A 9,322-nucleotide genomic window follows, 5' to 3' on the forward strand; every position below is an offset into this window, starting at 1 on the left:
TGGGTTTTGGATGGGACACACCGAAACCGTAACCGTTAGAAAATGAGGCAATGAGGGGCTTGTACAGAGGGTACCAGAAATGTATGCACTTTTTAAGAAAGGGAAAAACGGTATTAAAATTGTAATAGTCAATATATACCCATAACAGAAGAATACAAGTCATGTTTGACTTCTGCAATTACAAGAGATGCTCAAAGTGGTTACTGTCAGCATCCAGACACTTTTAATTACGGGGAACTGCTACTTGAGCAAGGTTAACCAAAGTGTCCACTTGTATCATTGTGCATGCAGTTTCAGTTTCTTCCCAAAATACCGCCAGTGTAACAAGTTTTGTACAGTACACCACACCCTTTAAGGTCTCCCATAGGTAGAAGTCAGTGGGTATTAAGTCAAGAAAATGTGGGGGAAACTCAACCACACCGCTTCATCCTATCCATTGTTTTGGCAAATTCTATTGAGGTAAGCTCTCATGTCTTGGTGTGTGTAATAATCTTGGTCTGAAAACTTTCTTGGTAAAAAGAATCTTGGTATGAAAATTTTGTTATTTTAAGAATGTGTTCAAGCCAGGCGCAGTGTCTCATGACTGTAATCCTAGCACTCTGGGAGGCTGAAGCAGGTGTGTTGCCTGAACTCGGGAGTTCGAGAGCAGCCTGAGCAAAAGTGAGACCCCCACAAGCTTGGCATTGTGGTGGGCACCTGTAGTCCCAGCTACTTGGGATGCTGAGGCATAAGGATCAGTTGAGCCTGAAAGTTTGAGGTTTCTGTGAGCTATGATGCCACAGCACTCTACCTAGGGCAACAAAATGAGACTCTGTCTCAAAAATAAAGATAAAAAATAGGATGGCAGCTGTGGCTCAAAGAGTAGGGCGCCGGCCCCATACCAGGGTTGGTGGGTTCAAGCCCGCCCCGGCCAAAACTGCAAAAAAAAAAAAAATTATAAATAAAGATAAAAATAAAAATGAAAAGAATGCATTGTATGCTTGTTCTGCTAACTCCTGTCTCACATGCACACTATTTGGGTGACTTCTGTGAAGAGCGTGTAAACTATTCCAACATTACAGCAAAAGAGGCAGGACTCGTTGCTAGGTGAGTCCTCCAGGATCTTCTCTTGTGCACATCACACACAGCACCATGCATCTCAAACTTACAATGAATGCATGCAATTGTTAGGCAAGTTGGAGGTTCTGTTGCATACTCATACCTCCATTGTTGCACTTCCACAGTGTTCTCGGATTTCAGATACCACTTGAAAATGGATTTGGGCTATGCAAATAAAACTGTGCTTCCACCATTTTCTTTTTCTTTTTAGAGGCAGAGTCTCACTTTGTCGCCCTTAGTAGAGTGCCTTGGCATCACGGCTCACAGCAACCTCCTGCTCTTGGGCTTAGGTGATTCTCTTGCCTCAGCCTCCCGAGTAGCTGGGACTACAGGCGCCCGCCACAATGCCTGGCTATTTTTTGTTGCAGTTTGGCCGGGGCTGGGTTCGAACCCGCCACCCTCAGTATGTAGGGTCAGTGCCCTAACCACTGTGCCACAGGTGCCACCCACTTCCATCATTTTCTTTTCTTTTTTTTTTTTTTTTGTGGTTTTTGGCCGGGGCTAGGTTTGAACCCGCCACCTCCGGCATATGGGACTGGCGCCCTACTCCTTGAGCCACAGGTGCCAACCCCCATCATTTTCTTTAAGTGTCCTGCCTGTCGCACAGTGAGTGACACTAGCATTTATTTGACTAATGCCATCTTTTGAGCAAAGGTCACATATTCAATTCAAATTAGAAAAATAATACATAGATAACATCTCTTTAAATGTGTATACTTTTTTTGGCATGCTTATGCATTGAAGTGGGGTAATGGAGGGAATTAATGGTAAATAATTCAGGGAATAATGGTAAAAACTGACAATGTGTTTAATTGTTTGGATATAAAATGTGAGGGACACATCAGAAATTTGCTCCCACACTTGTTTTAAGCAACATAGAACGGAGGGAGAGATTTGGTGTTAGGAGATGATGAAGTTGAGATGAAGATGAACTCAATTTTGGACATCCAAGTCTGAGGTGGGGAGGTCCAGCAAACAGATATATATACTGATACAATTCATAACCCCCAGGTGACATAATTAAACATGGAGTCATATTAGCAATTATTAATTAGCTTGCATTACTATCACTTATATCAGTTATAATCCACTTTTGCTGTGTAACAACCACAAAATTTGATGGCTTAAAAAATAAAACAGCCAGGCGGGGCTCGTGGTTCACACCCGTAATCCTAGCACTCTGGGAGGCCGAGGCTGGTGGATTGCTTGCACTCACGAGTTTGAGACCAGCCTACGCAAAAACGATACCCCATCTCTACTAAAAATAGAAAAAAATGAGGCAAGAGAATTGTTTGAGCCTGAGTTGGATGTTGCTGTGAGCTATGACGCCATGGCACTCTACCCAGGGTGACAGCTTAAGACTCTGTCTCAAAAATAAAATAACAACCAATTACTTGCTTACGATTCTGTGGTTAGGAAATTTGCACTGAGCTCGGAATGATTTTCCTCATTACCATGTAGTGATGACTGGACATACTCAAGATGTTGTGGTCAGCTGGTGGCCAATGGCCTCACTTACCTGTCGGGTAGTTGGCTGATTGTCAGCAGGAGCAATGAAGGCAATTGGACCACGTGTTGGCCTCCAGCAGGCTGGACTGGCCTCTTTCATATGGTAGTGGTTATAGGTAAGAACGTGAGAAAGTACACACCCTAACATGCAAGCACTTTCAAGACTTCCCTTGTGTCCCACTGACTAAAGCCCTGGAGTTGGCCAAGCCTAGTATCATTATGGGAGCAGATTACCTAAGGATTTGGATAAGAGTAAGGCAGAGCAAATTGGGATCATTACTGCAAGAATCTACTACATGTGTCCTTATTCTTGAGCTTCCTGGGGATGGGGAGAGGGAGACAGAAGCACTTCCTGCTCTCAAACAAATGCTTTTCACTCCCTCATAGTGTCTATCATGTTCTTCCATTCTTGCTCAGATTCCATGGAGTTGAACATCATTCTCCTAGTGAAGTATCTCAAAAATAGAAAAGCAAGCATCCCATGTACACAATACTAATTTGAAACTAGTAGATGAACAACTACAGGCCCACATGAGAGAAAAAGACAATTAAATTCAAGAAAGGGGTAGGGAAGAATGGGGGTTTGGTAAAGTCTCACCTATCAGGTACAACATAGGGTTATATGGTACACTTCCTAGATGAAGGACTCAACTACAACTCGGACTTTACCTTATAAACACAAACAATGTAACCTCATTGTATGTACCCTTATATTAATCCAAAATTAAAAAAAAGAAATATCAGATTCCCATGAAGATCCATCCATATGCCTCACCACTACTATTGATATCCAATGCTGTGGATACAATACAACATGCAGATACAGACCTGTAAATATCAGAGCAAAGTTGCATCCTGAGTTCCTAATTGTGTTGAAGCCTGGCTGCAGTACATGCAGAAAAGGTGAGAATATTCCATTCAATCCCATTACACTCCTTATGTCCCAAGATGAAAAGATACAAAAGTATCTCTTCTCCTTGTTATGGTCTTATCTAAGGGCCTTGATTATGAGTTCCAGAGTTGATCTTTACTCCATCTTCAATGCAAAGAGATGCAGGTAAATCTGTTCTTGGTGGGCATGTTCCATCATTTAGAAATATGCGCTCAATCATACCTTACAGCCAGGGGTCCTCAAACTTTTTAAGCAGGGGGCCAGTTCACTGTTCCTTAGACTGTTGGAGGGCCGGACTATAGTTTAAAAAAAAAAAACTATGAACAAATTCCTATGCTCACTGCACATATCTTATTTTGAAGTAAAAAAGATAAAATGAGAACAAATACAATCATACCGCCTTATGTGGCCTGTGGGCTGTAGTTTGAGGACCCCTGCTTACACTCAGTAGAAGGTACAGTTAGGCAAGAGCAAGTCAACATATGTTTTCTGCCAAAGGAGGGGTAATAAACACAAACTTTGCAGACCACATTTTCTTTTTTTTGAGACAGTTTCACTATGTCGCCCTTGGTAGAGTACTGTGGCGTCACAACTCACAGCAACCTCAAACTCTTGGGCTTAAGCAATTCTCTTGCCTCAGCCTCCCAGGTAGCTGGGACTTTAGGTGCCCACCACAGCGCCCAGCTATTTTTTCTGTTGCAGTTGTCACTGTTGTTTTAGCTGGCCCAGGCCAGGCTCCAACCTGCAGCCTCAGTGCATGTGGCTGGTGCATAAGCCCACTGCGCTATGGGGGCCGAGCCTGAACCTCTTCTATCTCATCCATCACCAGATTCCATAAATTTTACCTCCCAAATATTCTCAGGTTTGTTTATTCTTCTCTATCTCCACTACCACCACCCAGTAGTTTTATCTACATCATGTTGTATTCTATTCAATCCATTTTCCACTTGGTATCCAGAGTTCTCTTCTAAAAAAAAAGGAAAAAAAATTTTTTTGAAATAATTATAGCTTCACAGGTGACTGCAAAAAAATGTACACCGAAGTCCTGTGCATCTTTCCCCCAGTCTTCCCCAACTTTAACATCATATGCAACTATAACAAAGTATCAAAACTAATAAATTGACATTGGTACAATAGACTTTATTCAGATTTTATTAGTTATACATGCACAGGTGTGTATGGGTGTAAGTGTGGTCTATGCAATTTTATCACGTGTGGCCTTTTGTAACCACCACCATAATCAAGATACTTAACTGTACCACCACCATATGACTTTGAGGTCAAGACTCCCTTTACAGCCACACTCATCCACCACCCAGTCCCTAACCCCTGGCAACCACTAATCCATTCTACATTTTTATATTTTCGTGAATGCTACACAAATAAAATCAACAGTATTTATCTTGTTGAGATTTGTTTTTTTCCACACAGCGTAATTTCCTTGCGTTTCATCCAGGTTGTTGCATGTGTCAGTATTCTGTTCCTTTTTACTACTTAGTACTTTCTTCCATGTATGGATGTAGCACAGTTTGTTAAACCATTAGCCCACTGAAGGACATTTGGGAAGTTTCTACTTTTTGGCTATTATGAATAGAGTCATTACGAACACTCACAAGTTCTTGAACAAAAATAAATTTTCATTTTTCTAGGATAAATGCCCAATAATAGAATGTTGGGTCATATGGTAAGTCTGTTTTTAGGTTCAAAGGAATCACAAAACTATTTTCCTGGGTTCAGACTGATCATTTCAATACATAAATGTCACCATGTATTTCCTGCTTGATGTAAAATTCTTCAATGACTTGCCACTGCTGGTACAGTTAGATTTTTTTTTTAATGGAATACAAGGCCTATATAATACAATTTCCACTGATTTCTCCAGCCTCATTCTATACCACTTCCCTTGCACTTTATGTTCCCTGGCCTTTTAAATTTTTCCTCAATTCACCATTATTTCCCTGCCACAGTGGCTTTTCAAATGCTGTTTTATCTTCCTGGGATGCTCTTCTCCCTGCTCTTAGTCTAATTAACTCAAACGTCACCTTTCATTCTTAACTCAAGTATTATCTCCCCAGGGAAGTCTCTCTATAATAAGTCAGGTTTTTTTTCATGTTCCTTTCCTTCATTGCTTCTCTCAGTTTGAAATTACATAGTAATTTCTGTTAAAATATGATTAAATTCTGTTTCACTTTCAGATTAAAATCCATGTATGGAAGGACTGTGCTAATTTTTACTCATTATTGTCTGCCACATAGCAGGTTCTTAATGAAAAAACTTTTTCAAAGACTTTGTCACCCTCAGTAGAGTGCTGTGGCATCACAGCTCACAGCAACCTCAAAGTCTTGTGTTCAAGTGATCCTCTTGCTTCAGCCTCCCAAGAAGCTGAGCCTGTCCCAATGGCTGGCTATATTTAGAGATGGGGGGTCTTGCTTTTGCTCAGGATGGTCTGGAACTTCTGAGCTCAGGCAACCCACCTGCCTTGGCCTCCCAGAGTACTAGGATTACAGGTGTGAGCCACCATGCCCCACCTCAGTAAATATTTTTTTGAATGAATGAACTGTATACTTGCAAACAGTTCAGTGCTAATGCTTTCACATTTTATATTTTTATTTGTCTGCTATTCATTTAATATATGTTAACCACTAATCGTGGTCAAGGTAGTCTTACTAAGCAATAGATTTCTATAGCTGAATTTCAGATTCACACACAGTTTACATTAATGCATTCCGAAATATGTATCATTTCAGACAAAGGCTTTCTAAATACTTCTACTGGGCAAATATTGAAAAATAAATAAATGATTAAAAGGATGTTTATAATTCTTTTAATTTTTTTTCTGAGACATAATCTCACTCTGTTGCCCTGGGTAGAGTGCTATGGCCTCATAGCTCACAGCAACCTGAAATTCTTGGGCTTGAGTCACCCTCTTGCCTCGGCCTCCTGAGTAGCTGGGACAACAGGTGCCAGCCACAATGCCTGGATAGTTTTTCTATTTCAGTAGAGACAGGGTCTTGCTCTTGCTCAGGCTGATCTTGAACTTCTGAGCTCAGGCAATCCACCCACTGAGGCTTCCCCTTTAAAATTTTAAGGAGCTTTATAAGTCAAGAAAGGGACAGATGTCTACATAGCTCTCCATCTTGAGCTCTGCTTATTATATAAGCTTGACATAATCTCTGTAACCAATAACCAAAGACTTGAGTTCAACACAACCATCAAAGGAGGTGCACAGGATTTTTCCTGGATGGCATTGTTTAAGACATTCATAGTCACAGTGTCATATTTTAATGTCACATCTCCAATGAGGTATCTGTCTTGGAGCTTTGATCCTAAAAGGCATGTGAGTCATATATTTCTTATGTGACAGCTAATGAAACCAATATGGCAAAATAACATGGGAATTTTGCCTTGTTTTGCTCTGTTTTTTACAGCACTGGGAAAAGAGGCAGATTATTTTCAGGATGTGAATACTGCCAACATAGGCAGACTGCAACACTGTGGGTGCCTGAGAAATTTTTTAAGAACATGTGGGAACGAGCAAGATGTGTGCATATTTGTGAATGAAACACAGCAAGGCAGGACTACCTAAGAAACATGACAAGTCTTGGTGCTAAAACAACAAACTGTAAATATGGAACAATTGGCACTTTATGAATTCTCTTCTGTGTGTGTGTGTGATTTTTGGCCAGGGCTGGGTTTGAACCCGCCACCTCTGGCTTATGGGACTAGCGCCCTACTCCTTGAGCCACAGGCGCCGCCCTGAATTCTCTTTTAAGAGACAGAAAATGGGCCAAACTTAAGCCTTTTTGGTTTGTTTGTATTTTTGGAGGGAAAGAGTGGGAATGGGAAGGCAGGATGATGACAACTTTGTGCAGTAATATTCCTTAGAATATTCCTACCATTTTCTGTACACTCATGTTTTTAATAGAAAATAATTTTCATACCACGAAATTTACCATTTTAATTTGTATTATTCCATGTATAATATACTCACTTTTTAGTATATTTTAGTGTATTCAGAGTTATATAACCATTACCACTAGCTAATTCCAGGACATCTTCACCACTCCCACCAGTACTGGTTAGCAGCCACTGCCTCTCCCCCACGTCCACATCCCCTGGCAAGTACTGATTTATTCTTTCTATGAATTTTCCTATTCTAGACCTTTTGTTTCATAAAAGTGGAATTATGCATGGCCTTTTGTGGATGACTCCTTTACTTAGAATAATATTTTCCAGACTCATTCATGATGTATACATATCAGTACTTTGTTCTACTTTATTCCTTTTATGGCCAAATAATATTTTATTGTATAGATATACTAGCACATTCACTTCTTTTTTTTTTGAGACAGAGTCTCACTTTGTCTCCCTCGGTAGAGTGCCCTGGTGTCACAGCTCACAGCAACCTCAAACTCCTAGGCTTAAACGATTCTCTTGCCTCAGCCTCCCGAGTAGCTGGGTCTACAGGCGCCCACCACAATGCCCGGCTATTTTTTGTTGCAGTTCTCATGGCTGTTTTAGATGGCCGGGGCTGGGTTCGAACCTACCACCCTTGGTATATGGGGCTGGTGCCCTACCCACTGAGCCACAAGCACTGCCCAGCACATTCATTTCTTTGTTTTTTTTTTTTTTTTAGAGTCTTACAATGTTGCCCTTGGTAGAGTGCCGTAGCGTCACAGCTCATAGCAACCTCAAACTCTTGGTCTTAAGCCATTCTCTTGCCTCAGCCTCCCAAGTAGCTGGGATCACAGGCGCCCACCACAACACCTAGTCATTTTTTGGTTGTAGTTGTCATTGTTGTTTGGCAGGCCCAGGCTGAGTTTGAACTTGCCAGCTCCGGTGTACGTGGCTGGCGCCCTAGCTGCTGAGCTACAGGCACCGAGGCCACATTCACTTCTTAAATTTTTAAATTTTACATTATTTTCAAGCTCAGAAGTGATACAAGAAAAATAAAAAAGAACTCAAATATATCCTTCACTTGTATAAATAGGTTAATTAACCTTTCACTTCAATTGTTTATTTGCTCTCTGTCTATACACTCACACATTATTATTGTTGCCATTGTGTTTTTTTGTCATCAAAATGACTTTTATTTGTGTTTTCCATATAAATATACCATAACATTTAGCAAGTTGTCTGGACACAAAAGAAGGTTTATGAAATCAGTAAATGCAGCGCTTGTAGCTCAAGCAGCTAGGGCACCAGACACAATACACTGGAGCTGGTGGATTCAAATCCAGCCCAGGCCTGCCAAACAACAACGACAACTACAACCGAAAATGGCCAGGCACTGTGGCAGGTGCCTGTAGTCCCAGCTGCTTGGGAGGCTGAGGCCAGAGAATCGCTTAAGCCCAGGAGTTGGAGGTTGCTGTGAGCTGTGATGCCAATGGCACTCTACCCAGGGACGGCTTGAGAGTCTGTCTCAAAAAAAAAAAAGAGCACTCTGTCACAAATATTTTACCAAGTTTAAGATAGGTCTGTTTAGCAAAATATTATAGTATTCCCTCAGCACTTTATAAATGGTATTTTCTTCTAGTTGTATCTATTTCTCAGGGCTTATGGACCCATTCATACTCTCCATATTTAGAATCAGAGGTTCCCTAAAAATATGGAAGGCTGGGCGGTGCCTGTGCCAAAGGAGTAGGGTACCAGCCCCACATGCCAGAGGTGGCGAGTTCAAACCCAGCCCTGGGCACAAATGCAATATATATATATACACACATGTGGAAGCCTTCATGAATTTGCCTGTCTTCCTTGCTGAAGGGCCATGCTGATCTTCTCTATATCACTTCCAATTTTATACCTGTGCTGCCGTCGTCAGCA

The 9,322-nt window shown here is 41.3% G+C and overlaps 1 non-coding gene across 1 annotated transcript; it reads right to left on the minus strand.

Moving 5' to 3' along the window:
* Positions 1-9,216: 9,216 nt before the first annotated feature.
* Positions 9,217-9,322, minus strand: LOC128589423 (U6 spliceosomal RNA). The gene has a single exon (XR_008381005.1). It is a non-coding gene; the product is annotated as a U6 spliceosomal RNA (small nuclear RNA).

Source organism: Nycticebus coucang, chromosome 6 (assembly GCF_027406575.1).
Source record: "Nycticebus coucang isolate mNycCou1 chromosome 6, mNycCou1.pri, whole genome shotgun sequence".
Classification (NCBI taxonomy): Eukaryota; Metazoa; Chordata; class Mammalia; order Primates; family Lorisidae; genus Nycticebus; species Nycticebus coucang.